General features: G+C 39.7%; 1 long non-coding RNA gene across 2 annotated transcripts in view; it reads left to right on the plus strand.

Annotated features, from left to right (window-relative positions):
* Nucleotides 1-13,291: 13,291 nt before the first annotated feature.
* The window catches only part of LOC112648251 (uncharacterized), a 53,815-nt gene continuing 46,575 nt past the window's right edge, over nt 13,292-20,531 (plus strand). For both annotated transcript variants that reach the window (XR_004817310.2, XR_003128859.3), the window contains exons 1-3: nt 13,292-13,678; nt 18,396-18,528; nt 19,016-19,146. This is a non-coding gene — a long non-coding RNA (uncharacterized LOC112648251). The remainder of the gene's footprint in view (nt 13,679-18,395; nt 18,529-19,015; nt 19,147-20,531) is intronic.

A 20,531-nucleotide genomic window follows, 5' to 3' on the forward strand; every position in this document is an offset into this window, starting at 1 on the left:
ATCAATTACCCATGTTCCTAGATAGTGCTGAGCACTAGAGTCATCTCTGTTCCCCTAGGAGCAAGAATCTATAGATCTGTACTCTGATACCATTAACAAGTCTCTGTTACTCTCTGTTTATGCCTCCTCTTGTGTCTTTTTCTCATTGCTCGTCAACTCTTTGGAGATCCACAGTGACAAGACAGACTCTGGAGTTAAAATACCTCATTTCAAACACTGACTCTATTCCTAACTGTGCATGTTACCTAATCTCAGTCTTCTCATCGGTAAAGTGGGGATAATGGTGGTGCTTACCTCACTGATTGTTTTGATAATGAATGAGTTCACATATGTAAAGCCCTATTGCTAATATATTTTTTCAGGTTCCCCTTGTTTCAACTCTCGAGAAAGATACTGGATGTCCTAGAAAATTATATTACCTCTATCATTTAGAGTTTTTCTTGCAAGAGTATTAGATGGATGGTGACCAGTGACTGACCACATTTGGGTCAGATTTCTGTGAGGCTCAATTCATGGCCAACCCTTGTTTGTAAAAGACCATGAGGCTATTTGCCTTAGGAAAAGGCTGTGGGGAGACAGTTTTCCTTAAAAGAGGTGGTGAATGTGGCAAACTCTGACTGGCAAGCCCATTCTGGGAGGGATTAGTGTAAAGAGGATGCTTTATCTAATTAACTAAATTCATCCATCATGCTGCTATTACAATCTCTGACCCTTCTTTCTTTCTCATTTAACTCATGTAATTACTTCAATTATGCACTCCTTCAATTATTATAATTATGTATTTTTTATTGAAGATGTTCTTAGATGATATGATGTTGGCAAGATGATCTCTAAGCTTTCTTTCTGTCTTGATATTCAATTAGGATGCCTTTACAATGATTCCTGTTAGTTTGGAGGACAAGGTCTCTGTCTTCTTGTTTACAGCTATATTCCTAGCATTAGAATAGTGCCTGACATGTGATAAGTGCTCAATAAATATTAGTTGAATGAATGAATAAAAAGATTTGGAAGAGGAAAATGGTCAAGCAGAGTGATTCTGGGCATACATTTTATGGTCTTTCTCTAATGTTTAATGTCTGATGTTTTTCTATTATAAGATAGAAAATTATCCATCACTCATATTTTACTGGTGTAGTTTTCTTACTGGACCAAAATAAACCCTCTGGAGGTCAGTGCAATGAGCCAAGGCAGGCACTGAACAGGCAGGAATAGGGATGGAGATGTTTACACCCAGACGTTGAACTGGCATATTGCTGATAACTAGAAAAAGCATCACCAAAGTCACTCTGCAGTTGCCATGGATACTATCTTGGGTGCTCTGAGGTGTCATTACACAGTGGAAAGAGTCATGCAGAGTTGGGCTCAAATCCCAAGTCGGCTCTTCTTTGGCTTTGTGTCCTTGCAAGGTTATTTAAACTCTAGAGCCTCAGTTTTCTTATTTAGAAAATGCATTGTTGGATTAAAGATGATAATGGCACTTACCTAAACATTTCCATGGTAAAAATAGTAACATTTTCCATTACCCAGCACTAAGCCTTCTCAATTATTCTGTGCAGTAGGTGTTATTATTCCTATTGACAGATGAGACAACCAAGGTGCAGAGAGGCAAACTGATTTGTCAAAGTCATACTACTGATAAGAGGTGGAGCTAAGTTTTAAACCCAGATTTGGCTTGAATCTCATATCTTGAATACAGATAATTTATGTAAAGTGCCTGGCACATGCAGACATTTAATAAGTGGAAATGTTAAGATTATTTCTCAATGTATACTGCCATGAGGACTTTCTCATCCTCATCATTTCTTCCCAAGTCAGAGAGCTTTAAATACCCTCCTTTCCACCCCAACCTATTTCCGTACACAAACTCATGAACTTCCAAAGATCTTGTAAAATGAAGTAAGACAACACTGAACACAACTGGCTACTTTCTAGACAGTGTTAGGAAAGGACAGTCCATTTCCTAGGTTTGAGGATCATTTAGGGATTAATATATACCTTATAGTGACATGCTTAGATCCCTGACAGCTGGGTAAAAATGGGTCAGGTGGGCTTTTCTACCTAAGTAAACACAGAAAAGTGGGTGTTCAAACCTTTCTCCCACTCACCGTCATGCATCAGTATTGCTTTTTTTTTTTTAATGTTCTGAGCTATAGCCATGAGAGATTCTTTATAAAACCAAATTTGATTCTGTTCTCTAGATCAAAGAAATGATTACACCCTGGAGGGCTAAAACTATTATACAAGAAGAAAGAGAAGAAGAGGGTAAACGCTGAGATGGGGAATAATTACTGCCAAAGGTGAAGGAGATTGACTGGGAGCATGATACCTGTATAATTGAGGCAAAGTGAATATAAAAATCTGTGCTTGCTTCCAGCATGCACATTCAGAGGTCCTTCGCGACTGGTGTGTACAGCAGGTGGGGTGCTTAAATGTTTGCTTCTCTTGGATCTTTGCTTTTATAATCTGCTTTTACAAGGCCTATTTAAGGAGTCCACTTTACTGCTAGCAGGGGAGTGGAGCACAATAAAGCTATATTTAAAAACAATCCCAGTTATCTTAAATTTCTTATGACATTCTTTGAGTGTTAAATCTGCAGATGAAGGTAATGGCAACTCTCCTGTCCTTAAAAAAAATTTCTGGTAATTGTTGAGTTTCCCAACATAAGCTCAGATAGTGGGATGAGTGGAGTGGGAAACCAGAGAACCTGATCTGGACCTACATACATAATTTCCTGCCTCTTTGGGTTCTGTTCTTCATTAGAAGCTGGAGGTTTGTTTTTTCTGATTTTCCTAGGAACCTTTTTCAGGGTCTCTTTCTGAACTCTAAGTGAGTTACATCCCAGCCAACAAGCTGTATTAGACAAATAAGAGGCAGGCCAGGGTTGTAGTTAAGGAAATTCTACCTCAGATCTTGGCTTCCTCACCTGTCTCCACTCTCTAGATTGCCAATTTCATTTCCATGGTGAGACTAAGCTCAGTCTGGATGTAATATGGTTTATTAAAGGGAATATGCTGCGCTTCTTGAAGTTCTGAGATCAGCCTGGTTTTCCCTGACCAAATTTCCTCCTCTCTTCCTCTATCTGGCAGCCCTCCTCCTCCTTCTCTTCACTTCCCCCTCTTTCTCTTTTTCCCCTTCTTTCTTTGGCGTCCCTGTCTACACTTTCATTTTTCATCTATTCTACTTTCTCTGCTTTGTATTTTACTTTGTTTCTCTTCCTCCACATTTCAAACCTAACTCGTTTATAGCTTTGTCCTGCATGTATCTTCCTTCCCCCTCTATGATATTTTCCACTTTTTTTCAAAGTAATATTGTTTATCACCTTTTCAAAAGAACGTGCATCGTTAATGGTCATGAAACCCCTGGGGGACAGAAGTGAAAATGAAAAGCTCTGTTCCTCAATACCCAGATGGACTGACAAGAGGGAGGATATACCGCATGAAAGACTAGCTCCAGGGGCCCAGACAAATTAGTCTGGGCTGAATTCTGCCTACTTTTCTCTGGATGGCTCTGCTCTGTTGGTTCCACTCAACAGGAGACCATTTTATCAACTGTCTGACCCTTTATACCAAAACTTTCAATTTATTTATCTGTTGGTTTTTGCTCCCACCCCCAATAAGTCTGCAATTATTTGCTTTTGAAGACAAACATTAATATTGTTAAAAGCCTCCCATATGTGCCTACCCATTCACCATGCTCAGAAACATAACTGGAGTGGCAGCAGAGATAACATTGCAGATCATTGTTAAGGAAAGCTTTGATTCTGAGAAAAGCAGAAAATCAGTAGTGAGAGCTAAACAAAATATCTGAGCACTAGTCAGCAAAGGAAGAAAACAGCATTGGGTGCAGACCTTGTGAAAAGTACCATGGAATGTTCTCCAGCCAGAATGAGTAAAAAGACAGGAGCGAAGTCCGTGCGGCTGTTGAGGGACTGACACAGATGGGCAAAGCAGGAAGGGAAAGACTGGTGGGCAAGAGGGCTGAGTTTATGATATACTTAGGGAGAGCTATGATATACTTAGAAATGTACTCTCCAGACTTTCTTCAAAGAAGAAATTGTTGCCTCAGTGTCAGGGAATGCTCTTTCTGCAGTCTTCAGCTCTAGATTCATTTAGAGATTGAATCAGCTGCAGACAGCTTCTTGTCAAAGGCCGCACCTTTCTGAAATGCCCTATATCTAATGATTGGTAGATTTGCAAGTTAAAGGCTCAGCCACTTCATGCCAATTCAAGACAACTCTGTTGGGACATTTTAGCACTAGCTCCCCATGGGATTGGCCAAGGCTATCTTTGGGTTTATGTTGTAGCTAACCTTCTCCCACTACCCAGTCTTTCTTTTTTCTCCCACAGATGCTTCCCCAATGAGTATCCTCCATGCTAACCTCCATCTTAGTCTGTTTTCCCAGAAAACTCAGCTAGTGACAGTTGATGTCCAGTGGTCCAAGAAAGCAAGGATTAAGATGGAATTTTTGAGCCAGCTGACTTATTTCCCACTTGGTGAGGAGCATTCCATCAATAAAGAGCACAGATAGCTTCTGGCACAAGGAGGAAGTTCAGTTATTAAAGCTTTGAGCAGGATTGGATGGTGTACCAGTGGAAAGAAATGCCAGGTACTAAGGATTGGAAAAATTGTAACTAGAAAAACAAGGGAATTGACTGGCTATTGCTGAGCTCAGTGGATGCACTAAACTATGGGGTAGCAAACCATGACTCATGGGTGAAATTCTGCCCATTGCCTGTTTTTATAAATAAAGTTTGATTGGGATACAGTCACACTCATCATTTATATATTGTTTATAACTGCGCTTTTACTATAAAGGTAAGTTAAGTAGTTTTGATAGCAATTTTATGGCCTCAGAGCCTAAAATGTTTAGTGCTATGTACTGTATAGCCCTATGAAGATAGTTTCCTGACCACTGCATTAAAAAAGAGAGAGATAGAGAGAGATAAAGAGTTGGAGTGATTAATAAGCAATTGCAAAACCAAACATAAAACCCAGAAAGCCTTTTTGACAGACTACAAAGAAGGTTTCATCTCTGGTAGTGGGAGAGCAGAGAATGCTATGGAGCTAAACCAGAACTTAATGTAGTAGCTGAGCTCCAGAGAAGGTTAAACTCCTAGCCAAGGGAGGTATTTTATACTAAGGTCAGGGCTCTGGTTAAGAAAGAAGGAAACACTAACACATTGGATAGGGACATCTGGATATCAATATAATAATAATAATATTGAATTTCCAGATTCTTCTGAACCCTTTGAGCCTATTGAAGTAGGCCAACAATCCTTCATTAAAAACAAACACACTCCTTTTCTTGCTTGAAGAAAATGCAAAGACCTCTCCCTTGAGAAACAACATGTGCTCCCTTCAGGATCTGCCCCATCTCCCCTTTTAGCCACTAAACCTATAACTAGCAGCCAGAAGTATGCAAGGCCTGCAAGGGAAGGAGAGACTATGCTTTAAAGGAGTGCAGAATCAGCCAGCACGTACTGGCAGAAGTAGGGAGAATGTTTGTGGGCCTGGATTCCTGGGGTACTTGAACAAAATATATGGTTAGATATGGTTAGATAATTTATTGAATTAGGAGTATTATTCTGAGACACAGGATTTAATACTGTATCAAAGACTCCAGCGATACGGCAGACTTGTCACAAAGTCTGGAAGCTGAAAAATGAGTAGCCCACACTGAGTGAGGCTGAAATGCAGAATCTGCATGGAAGAAGATGGAGGAAATTATTTAAAGACCCAGGGAAATAGCATGCTAAAGCAGCTGAACTATGTAAAGCCAAAGACATATGCTTTCCATATGCATATCCACCAGATGCTTATGTTCCCTGGAGGACCCAGGGAATATACCACTTACCAAGCCCCCAAGGAAAGGTTGATGAGATGGTCAACAGCATCAAAAAGTCCTCTGAGGCCTCTCCTTTATAGGCCATAGATAATGATAGGAGAAACCATTACAGAACAAAGTTCACTGACAACAATGGTCTGATTGGACTCCTAACCCAATTGAGGCCAGGTAGCGGCACATAACAGTCAGAAGCCAGGTGTATGTAATTTTCATGAAGAACGGCAAGGTTGAAACGGCAGCCAAAAGATGTGATCTACATAGAGTTGTGAATTGTTAAGAGACTGTAATATCCCTAGGAGCAGAATAGATGTATATGGATTATTCAACTTGTTGAATGATGATCCAAGGTTGGATTTTTAAGAGGATGTGAATAGTCACCCCAATAAAAAATCATGGTTCTTGCCCATTTTCTGGGCCTGAACCAGTTTTTAGATCCCAAACTTGTTTAAAGAAGAAACAGAGTCTCTGGGATAAAAGACTACAACACCATGACAACATATGCAGTAATGATTCTTCCTGTTCTTCCCAAAAAAAGATATATAACAATATACTCAGGGCATTGTGAAAAGATGATACCCAAATATTTCAAGGACTGTTAGACACATTGTAAGTTAACACTGACACCTGAAGACTTGAAATATTTGCATAGTTCTTTTATTAAAATAGAGACTTATGAGGCCCAGATAATGTGGACTTTGACAGAAGTCTAGCTGATTGTATGTCTTGGGTTTGTGAATCACCCTGTACTAATTTCCCCAGTCTCCAAAAGTGTAATTGGACTAGAAATACCTGGTAATTGGTGCAGTCTCCTCAATTATGGTTTTGGCCAGTGAGGAAAGAGCTATCTGTAATAATGAGGAAGGTCAAGTACAAGTGCCTAAACTTCCCTACCTCTGACAAGATAGTAAGAATGCAAAAAATTTACATTCCAGGAGTGAGGGGAACAGAAGTTAGTGCTACTCTTAATAATATAAAGGAATCAGGAGTGGTGGTCCCTATCATATCTTCATTTACATTCCTAGTCTGATACCTGTAGGAAAAATAGACTGATCCTACCAAAATTCAACCAAGTTGTAACCTTGTGGTATGCATGCAACATGCCAAATGAGGTATCGCTTGTTAAAAGAGGTTACCATGGCCTCAGGTGCATGGAATATGTCCATCAATCTGATGAATGTTTGCATTCCTATCCTTGTTTAGAAAAGAGAATCAGACATTGTTTGCATTTCAGTGGATTAGATAGCAATATGTATTTGCATTTTAATTCTAGGACCATTTCTATTTTATGTCATAATACAAACCAAAGAGATTTAGGTTATCTGGTTACCTCAAAGAACATCATATTGCTATACTATATCAAAGACAGTAAGCTAATTGGATTGAATAAGCAAGAAGTGGCTAGCACGTTGGAGATCTTGATAAGACACATGCTTTCAAGAAGGTGAAAGATAAACTCTTTGAAGAATCAGGAACCTGCAATATTAGTGAAATTTGTAGGAGTCCAATGATCAGGGGCATTTTAGGGCACTCCTTCCAAAATTAATGCAAATTATTGCATCTTGCTCCTCCTATCTCAAAGAAGGAAATAAAGGGCTTTAAGCCTTTAATGATTCTGGAATAAGCATATTTCACACCTGAGAATACTTTTTCATTCATAGAGCAGGTGATACAAAGGCTGCCTGACAACTTTGAATAGGGCCCAGCATAGAAAGGGGCTCTTCAGCAGGTCCAGGCTATGAGCCGAGCAACATGCCACCTAGGTCATATAATACAGCTGACTTTATGATATTAGAGATATCAGTGGTAAGAAAAGATGCCATGTGGAATTTATGGCGAAATGCAATAGGAGAATCACAATATAATTTGGAGTTCTGGATTTAGGACCATGCTATCTGCAGTAAAGAATTATACTACTTCTAAAAAACAACATCTAATGTGCTTTCACCTTAAAAAGCTAGAAAAATAAGAGCAAACTAAACAGAAAGAAAGAAAGAAAGAAAGAAAGAAAGAAAGAAAGAAAGAAAGAAAGAAAGAAGAAAGAAAGAAAGAAAGAAAGAAAGAAAGAAAGAAAGAAAGAAGGCTAGAGTAGAAATAAAATAGAGAACAGAAAAACAATAGAGAATCAATACAATAGAAATTTGGTTATTTGGAAAGATCAAGAAAACCAATGAAACTGACTTAAGAACAAACAGAAGATATGAATAGACATAAAATAGAATAAATTAGTAAGACAACAACAACAACAACAACAACGAAAACCCACAATTAAAGCCCAGGCCCACATGGTTTCACTGGTGAATTCTAAAAAGTCTTGAAAGAAGAATTAACACTAAACCTTCACAAAATCTTCCAAAAAAATTAGAGGAAGCAGGGGTACTTCTCAACTCATTCTATGAAGCCAGAATAACTTAATATAAAAATTATCTCAAACTGGAGGAAATACCCACATGTAAGGACTAAAACTATAAAACTCTTAGAGGGAAACAGATGTCACTCAGCATGACTTTGGATTAGGCAATGGTATCTAAAACATGACACCAAACAAAAGCTACAAAAAAAAAAAAAAAAGATAAAGCGACTTCATTAAAATTAAACAAAACAAAATGTTGCTTTAAAGGACATCATTGAGAAAGTGAAAAGACAACCCATATAATTGGAGAAAATATCCGCATATCATATATCTGGTAAGGTTCTAGTCTAGAATATATGAAGAACTTTTACAATTCAACAATAAAAAAATACGTTTTAAAAATGGGCAAGAATTTGAGTAGAAATTTCACCAGTGAGGATCTACAGATGATCTATAGGTACATGGAATGCTGCTCAACATCATTACTCATAAGGAAATGCAAAATGATACCACAGTTGGATACCACTACACATAGACTGGGATGGTTATAATAAAAGATGGACCATAACAAGTGTTGGTGAGAATGTGGAAAAATTGAAACCCTTATATTGCTCTTGAAAATGTAAAATGGTGCAACGTCTTTGGAATATAATCTGATAGCTCCTCATAAAGCTAAATTTGGAGTTACAAAATGACCCAAAAATTCCACTCATAGTTTCAATAAAAATTAAAACATGCATCTTCACAAATACTAAAAACACAAAAACTAAACACCACTGAGATGTTCACTTTGAAAGGTTGAATTTTGTGGTGTGTGGATTATAAATTAGTAAAGCTGTCCATAAACAAAAGAATGAGGTACCTAGGGTACAAAATTTAAGGAGGCACTTACTCATGTGCAAGTACCCCCTTAAATTTTGTGCCCTAGTTGTCTTGCTTGCCTCACCTGAATCTGCCATTAAGCTTCAGTTTAAGTTTCCCACAGGAGAGAATTCCCATTGAAATGCTAGAGAAGCTATTCCACAAAGGTATATGCAAAAGCTGACCCAAGTGATAGAAGGGGTGGACTATACTGGAGTTGGATATATGCCTTCCAGTTTTCTCAGAGGAGTGTCCTGTTGTTGCACTAGTAGTGAGTACTATAGAAGCTTCAAGTGTCTGCCTCTTCAGAGATTGCCTGAACTTCAGAAAGCCACTTTTCTCAAGGCAGTGCACTTCCTGAGGTGTTCCACACTCAGTAATTGTAGAAGAAACCATCTAAAGGCTCAGCCATTCCGATTCAAATGTGGGATATGCTAAAGGGTCATTCTAGCTGTACAACACCCCTGCAGAGTAGGCTGAGGTGGTTGTTCAGGCCACTGTCAGAGCTCAATTTCTCCCTCTCCTGATCCAACTTGCTTCCCTCTTTCCACTGTGATTATCCCAAGGGTACTTCCTAATGAACATGCTGCACACTAAATTCTATCTCAAAGTTTTCTTTCCTGAGAACCTAAGCTATAACAGGGTTTAGGGAAATTATAAGCAAACAATTAATGCATGGCGAACACACAGAATTCACTAGAGTTAACCACTGTCTTTTTCTTCAGGGTTGTGATACCATTTATAATGGTACCAGACCCAAAAATTAGAGGATCATAACTCCTCAGTTTTTAACAACTATTCATAGAAATGGCCTAAATTCCTTTTCAGAATTAAATGAGGGAAGAAGGCAATAATAAGTGATAATAAATGAATACAGATACTCAAGTGTAGCCACAGGTATTGGCAGGGTTGGTGGAGCATGTGGTGTAAGTGACCAAGAAAGGGTACACCATCATTCCTATCCTGAAGGAACTCCCAATCTAACTTATATAATCATAAATGTCAGTACGGGGTTAATGATTATAGTCATTATAATCATTTTCTTTTTCTTAGAGTTTTTCAGCTTCCTCTTCCTTTTTCTTCTCTCCTTCCTTCCTCCTCTACTCACTCTCTTACTCTGGAGCCCCTGGTTCCTGCTGCACCTATGTTTGCCCTGGGGGTCAGGGAAGCCTCCCAGCAGATCTGCCAAGCAGACCACTGTGGCATGGACTTGGATGCAGGCTCTGGGAGAAATCTATCTGTGATGAGAAGCTGAGAGTTTTTGATGAGCAGGCCATGGACCTTCGGGCATCAGCCAAGACCCCTAATCAACATATTAATGTGGTTTTATAAAGAGTTTCCAACATCTCTTATTCAATGAACATTGCTTATAGAATAACTCTTAACTACAAATGCAGTCAGAGTCTAGAATCTATTGCCATTCTGCCTCTAACTAGCCCTGGCCAGCCATAGGTATAGAGGGAGAGACAGTAGTCTCAATGGTGCTGTTGGGGGATTTAGAGAGGTCCTCTTGTCTATATTCTAGCTCCATGGTTAGTAATGCTTTTCTTTTAGGTTTAAGGTTTTGCATGCCTAGCCAAACATAATCTTTTGAAAAATAACATGGAAAAAATTTAAATCTAAATTAAAATTCTACTGCTTATTATTTATATGATACTACCACCAGTTACAAAACTTCTGTGACCTGAAGTTCTCAGATAAAAGATTAAATGAGAGGGGCCCCTAGGTGGCTCAACCAGTTAAGCATCTGACTCTTGATTTCAGCTCAGGTCATGATTTCAGGGTCTTTGGGCTCCATTCTGGGCATGGAGTCTTCTTGAGATTTTCTCTCCTTTGCCCTCTGCCCACCACCCCTGCTCACACACACACGTGCTCTCTATTTTTTTTTTTCTAAAGATAAAATGATAGTAACTGTGGTCCACCTCACAGGGATTATTAGAAAGATAAAGGTAACAATGGTGAGAGTTTCATATATTTCAAGTACTATATATAAGGGGTTATTGTTTTTAGCTGTTCCCATTTCATCGCAAATACTATAAATGATATTACTTAGTTTTCTCTCTTTATCTGGAGACATTGAAAATGGGAGTTTTATGGTTTTTTTAAAAGATTTTATTTAATTAATGAAAGGGAATAAAGGGGAAAGGAGAAAAAAAATAAGTGGGAAATATCAGAAAGGGAGACAGAACATGAAAGACTCCTAACTCTGGGAAACGAACTAGGGGGGGTGGAAGGGGAGGTGGGCAGGGGGTGGCGGTGACTGGGTGGCGGGCGCTGAGGTGGGCCCTTGACGGGATGAGCACTGGGTGTTATTCTGTATGTTGACAAATTGAACACCAATAAAAATAAATTTATTAAAAAAATAAATAAATAAAGATTTTATTTATTCATGAGAGACACACAGAGAGAGGCAGTGACACAGGCAGAGGAAGAAGCAGGCTCCCTGTGAGGAGCCCTATGCGAGACTCGATCCCAGGACCCCAGGATCACACCCTGAACTGAAGGCAGACACTCAACCACTGAGCCACCCAGGCATCCTGAAAAATGGAGTTTTAAAGACAAAGGAGGAAGGAGTGATTTGGGAGAAGTTACATGATGTACTTGTCAATGGTAAGTCTGGGCATGTGTCTCATTGAAATGCAAAATGTACTGAATAAACTGAAGAGAGTGAATTGGTGGTGGGGAATTGCTGGCAAAAGTTAATCACCTTGCAGTTTTCCAAGAGTGAGCCCTCGACCACATAATATCTAAAGAAAGCCAAGTACAGATAACTTTATTCATTCATTCATTCATTCACCTATTGAAAAAACAATTAGCCAACTTTCACTTTGTGCTTGACACCAAGCAAGTCAAACAAAATAGCGGCACAGAGTGGTGGCAGAGACAGGCTAATAGATCATCCCTTTCAGCATAATGTGGCAAAGCCATGACAGCAGTAGCAAGGCTAAGAGAGAATCACAGAAGAGGAGCATCTATATCAGATTAGGAAGCTCAAGAAAGGTTTCTTGGAAGAGGTGATGCTCGGTCTGAATTTAGAAGGATGAGTAAGTCTTAGATGACGTGGGGGTGGAGAGAGTGTTTTCCTAGAAGAGGGAACAATATGTGCAAAGATTTGGAAACGGAAAGCAGGCTGTCATATTTTAAGGAACCACAAGTAGTCTCAAATGACTGTTTTGAAGGTGTGTGGGGTGGGTGGGTGGGAGGAAGCGAGGCGCATGTGGAGGTGGGAGAACAGAGAAATAGGGCAGGGCAGAGCCAAAATATCTGAACATGATCCTGAGAGTTATGTGGGACCCAAGCTTGGGGGGACAGTGACACAGTCAGAATTGCATTTTAGAAAGAGTAAAACTGCTAGGAGGGATTAAGCACAGAGGCAGGATGCTCAGGATTCTGCACAGCAGCCATGGGGCCATGTAGTGGGCAGTAACCTGGCCTTGAGGGTGGAGAGAAGGGAGTAGAGCCAACAGAGTCTGCTGAAGTTGATGAAAGCACAGAGTGACAAGTTTGAATGGCTCTTAGAAGCTGAAACGTACAGAGAATTTGGGTTTGGTCACTTGACACTTTCTAAAAACCTTCCCAGCCCATTGGGAGTATAGGTATCTGCTGATGATCCCAGAAGAAAGATTCTGGGAGGAGGAGCAAGCATCCAGCTCTTTTCACTTAAATAGAGGACTGATCTCACCCCCAGTCATGCCCAGTCCATTATTTACTCTAAGAAATCGAGCTCATTTAAAGCAGACTTGCACAGAATGGAGTCTCCAATTTCCCACATGCCCTGCAAGACCCCAGATTCCCTGCCCCGCTTTCCCCACAGAGCAGTGCGTGGTGACCCAGAGCAGTCCCTCCCTAAGGCCCTCTTCTCCAGCTTATGCTCCCTCACCCAACATAGACACCATATTCTGTCGGGAGTGACAGAGGACTATTTTGGTTGTGGGATTTCCTCTTCGGAGTGTGTCTGTCACTTCTCTAGTCTGTGATAAATGCATTCTAAAGAACTTAAAGGCTGTTTGACTGGGGCTGAGGCATCTATTTTAGGTTAAAATTGCTGACATTCCAGAAGCATTTTTTTTTTAAATAGAAAAAAAGAGTATTAGAAAGCAGTGCTCTGCTCTCTTTTACATAGCAAAACTTCTGTGCTACCTAGTGATCTGGAATGGTGTGGTGCGTTTGAGAATCCATACATTGTGACCTGGGGTGGATTATCAAAATGACCAGTGTCCTCCCAGTATCCATGCCATTTCAGGTGACTTGATATTTTCTCCCATTAAGGGGAGAAAAGTCTCTCTCTTTCTCAGGACATTGAAAGAATTGGAGTTTTTTTGGTTGTATGTATATATCTATTTATTTATTATTATTTATTTATTTATTTATTTATTTATTTAACATAGAGCACAAGCTGGGGGAGCAGCAGGCAGAGGGAGAGGGAGAAGCAGGCTCCTTGCTGAGCAGGGAGCCCAATGTGGGGCTTGATCCCATGACCCTGAGATCATGATCTGAGCAGAAGACAGACGCTTAACTGACTGAGCCACTCACATGTCCTGAGAATGGGAGTTTTAAAGGGAAAGAAGAAAGGGAAAATTAGGGAGAAGTTGTGTGATTAACTTGGACTGCACTCAGCAAAGGTATGTCTGGGTGTATGTCTAACTGGGAGGCAGAATGTACTGGCTCACAGTACACTGAGAGACAGGGAGCATTGGGGGGTTGCTGGGGAAGATAAATGAATTGCTTTGCAGTTCTCTAAGAGAGAGCCCTGTGCAAAACAGTGTTCAAAAAGAGCCAAGTGCAGTTTACTTCATTTATTTATCCGTTAATTCATTAACTCAATCCATTCATTTAAAAACTACCTATCAGCTTTCAGTTTGTGTCTCTCAGATACTGTGAGAAGTGAGGCTGAGTGTAATAGGGCAACTCTAGCTGCAATGTAGTGAGCCCATGCCAGTCTTGGCCAAAAGAACTACCTGGGAGTATCATGAGGTAAATAACCTCTAGATGTTGGTGTGGTTGAGTGCAGCAAAAGCTAAAGCATGATCTAGAACTAAAGGGTACATACTTTGGTCTTCATCTCCCTAGAAACTTCCTTAGACCTCACTTAAAAATGGATGATGCCAGATTTTAAAGTCAAAAGGTCCCATGCCATAGAGTAGAACAAGAAAATTTCATGAAAGCAGAAGAAAATGGTTGGACCATCACTGGAATGTAGACTACAACCAGGATTAATTTTTAAGGGTATGCAAAGAAGGCTAGACCTCAATAACCTTTAGAATTTAGAAGCTTATAAATGCAATTAAAGATATTGCTTTAATTTTTTTTATTGCCCCAGGTAATAATTGATTTGGTGATTTTTTTCTATTGCCTTTTTATTAAACATTTTTAGCTCATAAAATCCTTACACTAAGCTTATTTATCACAGAAAAATTACCTCTCCATTTCTTCTGGGTCATCTGCAAATTTTATTCACTTTACCAATATGAAGCATGTGATACCCTAGGACAGTATGAATCTTTCAAAGATTCTCTTTGAGAATAGTAATATGAGAATAAAATATCATCTAATTATTATAAATGTACTATGGACCAGGTACTCTGCTTATGTTTCTGCATTCATTATCTCATTCAATCATTTCATCAGCATATGAGGTAGAAACTACCCTCATTAGTGATTCCACTTATGAGGTTAACTGAGGCTCAGAGCCCTCACTGGGAGCAAGTCAGCAGGAAGCAGCTGTGGCATCTAAGGGTGTTGTGTTGTAGATGCCCTACTCCTAGTCATCACTTTGTACTGCTAGTGTTGGGACTGAACCCACACTCTGCCGTTGTTCTCCATTATTATTCTTGGGCCAGCCCTCCAAATTCTGTGTACTTCAAGTTTCTTCATCTACAACATTCAGGTAACAATATACAGATGCAGAAACTGAGGGCTGAAATATACCATTTTATATTAGGGTAGTAGTAGATAGGGAAGCCCTCTGAGGATGTACAGTAACATCTTGCACACAGTAGGAAACTTATTTTTGTCACTACAGAGAAGGTCATGCAACTAGAGTCTTGATCTTAACAGGTCTCCCCATTTTTCTCTCTTCCTTCTTTCTCCACACATTATTTGAATGAAGGATATTTCATAAAAATGAGTGTTTTTGAGAGGTTCCCGGTTCTGGTCCACTAGAGTGAGCCATTTTTGACATTTAGACAGACCCCTTGTGTAGAAGCTCAGGGACATTGAATGATTTGTCATTGTCCTTTGAGAAGTATAGAAACTGATAGCAACAAGGCTGTCCAATGAGTGACAGCAGAGGCAAAGTGTCTGTGAAGATAAACGATGCTTACTGAGTGGGAAGATTTAGGAAACTCACAAATGTGGCCAGTGTATCCAGCAGGAGTTAGCTATTCCCTTTGTGCCTCCTGAACAATGTTAACCTGTCTACAGGTGCATAGTGGATGAATGCGATGGGAGCTTAAAGGAAATAGAATGTTTTTAATCTGGGACTGGGATTTGCCCCTGTGTGGCTTTAAGTAGTCCCAACCACTTAGACACACAAACATACAAATGCATGCACGTCCACGTGTGCATGCACACACATACACACTCTCTCACATAGATGCATAGCACACAGATCCATGCACGAACACATCACAAAAGATGCACTTAAGCAGAATTCCTCTATTTTTTTTATATTTAGTGTATATGGCCAAAGGAAAAGAAAATCAATAGATAATACAAGATAAAATGAATGCTCAATTCCTTAACAAGGAGGAAGAGAAAATGTATAAAATGTTGACATCAGCCTCAAGGCCAGTGATGAGGGTTGCCCCTCTGGTCTCTTAAATCCTGCCTAACAAGACAGAGATTACCAGTCATAAAGCATCTCATTCTCACATGGTGTCATTTCCATAAATGCAGTATATAAAGAACACAATGATGAGTGCTAACTCAGATCACTGGGGAAAAGACAAATGTTCGTAAAGGAGCTTTTGTTGTCAAAGTGAGGTTTTAGAACTTGTCTCAAAAGGATGTCCCAAAACTGCTATGAAGAAATAAACACACATTCATGTGTATGTGTGTATGAATTATTATTTTTTCTTTAGTATTTCCCCATCGGCAGAAACCTGGACTGCTGAGTAAGGAGGCCAAAGGGACATGACCCTTGCATTCACAGCAGCATTAACTGTCCTTTTGCCCATATGTATGTCCTAAATAATGTCACCAATATGCTCTTTACCAGTCCATACCCCAGGACTGCTGGAATGCAGTTCAGGCTTCTTTGAGGATTCCTGTCCAGGTCACTGAAGCCACCTTCTGGCTAACAGTGGTTTTTCTAATTAAGAGAACTTCCATCAACACTCTGTGCCCCATGAACAAGAGGGAGACTCTCTAAGCGGCAGTGAAGCCACACTTATCTGTTATCTCTTAGTGTTTGACTCCTTGCCACCTGAGACAGCTCCTAATATCCTAGATTTATTTCTGATCCTGTGGGGTATTTCATAACTTTGAGCAGCTCCTGGTTCTCTCAAAACCAGAAATCCTAGGAGTGTGGAAACAGCTCCATTAAACTGCTTCTGCCTCACCTCCAGAAGGCTGACAGCTGACCCCCTCCCCCGCCATAGGCAGCTACAGAATCATGCAGATCATACAAAGAACAAGTGTTTTTTAAGGAGGTTTTTCCTATAGGAAGAAACACCTCTCTTTCACCCCACCTTCCAAAACAAAACAAAAAAATTACTGCCTACTTAACTTTTCTACCTGTCCACCTAATCTGTCTTTTTTCTTATGTCTTATGGCAAGAGCAGACACTTAACTAGGGCACAGGTTAAGTTTCATATTACCTAAGCATTCCTTAAGATAGTTGTGATGGGGTTATAACTAAACTTGGGTACCCAGGGCATTTGGCAGCAGAACTGAATCCTTCTTCACTTAAAACTGTGTCCCCTCCCTTCCCCACAACAACTCTCCCTGCCCACCCCCAGCCCCCATCTGCCATCACACACAAACAATACACACAGAGCACAAGGACAACTAGGTGACCTGAGTTTCAATAAGGGTGTCAGAGAACTGGGACTATACACATTCATTTGTTCATTTACTCATCCAGTGCAAAGTATTCCAGGCACTTTGCTGGATGCTGTGACGTTTCAAACATAAAGATGAAATGTCTCTGCCGTCAATGAGCTTTAAACTCTGATAGTGACTTGGGATTACATTATACCTGAACTTTCCATGATAATGTTTTCAGGGGCTCATTAAAAGGGGAAAAACTCATTAAAAGGGACCACTGATTTAAAGGAGGACAGATAAAATTGAAGGATCAGGAAATAGGGACTATTAGGGAAAGCTAGAGGAAGCACTATTATTTAGCACAGAAGGAAAATCCTGAAGTGATGACTTAATAAGAGTATTTAAGTGTATGGAGGATGGACTCCATTATGGGTCTATCATCCATGAATTTATCTAAAACCCTTTTTGAACCAGATTATCTTTTTTTAAGTCTGTGCTGTCTCTAAGGGTAATGAGTTCCTTATGTGGACTGCCTGCTATGTGAAATAACATATCCTTTTGCTTCTCAAATTTCTTCCTTGAAGCTTATAGGACCTCCCCTAATTCTGGGTTCCCAGGATTTGGTTAGCAGTCCTTATGTGGTGTGCCCTCCCTGAACCTGGCATGATTTTGCAGGCTTCTTATATATCTACCCTGTTTTCCTGAAGAGGCCTTGTTTTCCTTCATAGAGAAGACCCTCAAGATTTGTTATCAAATTAGCTACACAATTTCCTGTGATTTCTCTAACTCTTGTGTGTCTTTTTAGGGGCATGCTAAAAACAACAAACGTATTATTTATCTAAAACACAGTTTCTCCCTACATCTTAACATCTCTAAAATCAAGACATGTTCTACAATCAATGTTAAGAAAGAAAAGTGTCAAAGTTTAATTGGCATCATTTTCTTCCTTTTTTTTAAAAAAAATATTTATTCATGAGAGACACAGAGAGAGGCAGAGACACAGACAGAGGGAGAAGCAGGCTCCATGCAGGGAGCCTGATGCAGAACTCAATCCTGAGACTCCGGGATCACACCCTGAGCCAAAGGCAGACATTCAACCACTGAGCCACCCAGGCATCCCAGCATTATTTTTCCCTAATGGTAAGGGAAAATAATAGTGTACCTTGACACCCCACCTTCAATCATGAAATATGGCATACTGTTAATTTTTGTGGGACCATAAATGATAGGGCACAATGGTAATATTTATAAGATGCCTCTTAGATTGTGCAGGATTCAGTTAATTTGTGTATTTGTTCAGTGTTTATTCGGGTGCTTTTTTTTCCCACCAACATCTTTTTTGTCTCAAAGGCCAAGCCAACTCTCTGTTATTTAAAACATTGGTATAACACCACATACCCATCAGGACCTAAATGATGCTAACCAATAAGACGGGTGAGGAAGCACCAGGAACCTGGCTTCAATTCCTAACATGGCTCTCCAGGTAATCCCTACAGGATATTTCCCCCCCATTGGTTCTGTCTAGAAGTATATAGGGAGAGTCTTTTACCCCTCATCCTCCCAGCTGGGTTTAAATATAAAAGACAAGAGAATGTCAGGATGGAGCTCTGAGTTCCTTGGGAAAAGGAATTGTAGGAAACAGCATGATATCATTATTATTATCGTGTTGACCATGTCCCTTGAAATCTCAGCCATTCTGGAGAATGGATTTTCAACTAAAGTGCAGCTTTATAATCGGAGCTTAATTGGAGGCAGAGTCTGTTCAGCAAGCTTCTCGGCATGATTCTCCTTTCTAAGGCAGATTGTATTTCACTTTGCATAATGAGGCAATCTTTCTATTTACTGATTATTTCCTTATATAACTTGATCACTGAAAAGAAGTCACTGCCAAGACGTCAAACAACTGACTAATAAACATATTCCCAATTCCTGATGTGCAGAGCACTGAAAAATCCCTCTTTTGCTTGCAGATTAAAGTTTGTGCACACTGTATGTCAGAGGACACATTTTGCTAGAAGGCAAAGTTTATATTCCTGGCACTTTATATATAAACCCAGGAGGAAAAGAACAGGGTAATGTCTCCATGGCTGGCATCTTGAAGGTATGAGATAGGATGTGAAATTCTTAAAGTTGACCTAATGATCATACAACTAACATTTGCAAAGCATTTTATAATTTCATATTAATTTATTCCCTACACCACCATGATAGAAATAAGCAAAACATGTATTATCCCACTTTGATTATGAGAAAAGCAATAATTGAAGCAGTTAACTTGTCCAAAAATACAGTTAACAATTGGCAGAACCAAGAATTGAGTCCAGGTGTTTTGATTCAGAACCCTGGGTATCATGCTGTCACCCCATGAAAGCTGACTGTATTCAGGCCTTACCCCAGCCTTCCTGACAGCCACAGTGGCATCTACCAGTACTGTGTCCTTAATGTTGCAGATAAGGGAGCCAGCAGGCTTGTACCAGTTTCCTTAGATAATTTCCTCAATCATCCAATTTGTTTTATAGCATAGGGCAGAAATGCTACCTTTCTCCATTGCTCCTATAGCATCTCTTGTTTGTTTGAATAGAGCTTATCCTAATCTATAAATTTTCTGTGTATTAATATGTCTACTTATTGTCTGTCTCCCCTATAGGATGTTAGGTTCATGTGGGCATATGTTGTTACCTACAGGGCTCAGCACAGTGCCTGACATCCTAAGCATCCAACAGATATTTGTGAATGAATGAATGAATGAATGAATGAAAGAATGAATGAATAAAAGATGCTTGAAATGTCTAAATTTCCCAATCAACAATCAACACTAAGGTTAACAGCTTGGACTTTTGTAAGTGAGCCATTTTACTATAGATTTTATTTCCTTGAACGACAAATCTGTGTTCAAGGTGTCCACTGTATTTTGTAGTGTCCACACAGCATCTTGAATTGTTCTGCCAGGAACACCATATCATCTGCATTTAATTATACATTTACTGTATTATAAACCTTGGTTATCTCATTACAACTGGAGGGAAATTAAAAGGAATGCCAAATAGCACACTAGGGATCACTATAGTGATATAGTCTAGACTTCAGAATAGCAGTGGCTATATTTATGGTCTGCTTTCTGGGTTCAAGTACTTTCATAATTCTTGATATTAACTCAATGAACCCTCCAATTTCCCCAAACTTATGTAAGCAACATTGGTAACGTGGTAAGAAAAGGAAAAAAACCTATATTCAATGTAGCATGTATCTTGTACATTCAGCAAACCTAGCTCTCTCCTATGCCCATAAACCATCTCTTGTAAAGCTCAGCAAAGCTTCAGGAAAAATCTGTATCCTCTCCCAATAGCATCAGGTCCCTCTGTGCAGACATTGTGCTGTGTTGGTCGATGTGCTTGTTAAATTGACCCAGTGCTTATGTTTTAGTTAGAACTGATGACAGTTACATAAGTCAATATTACTTATCACTGTCCTTGATCTGCTGCTTCT

Source organism: Canis lupus, chromosome 7 (assembly GCF_003254725.2).
Source record: "Canis lupus dingo isolate Sandy chromosome 7, ASM325472v2, whole genome shotgun sequence".
Taxonomy (NCBI): Eukaryota; Metazoa; Chordata; class Mammalia; order Carnivora; family Canidae; genus Canis; species Canis lupus.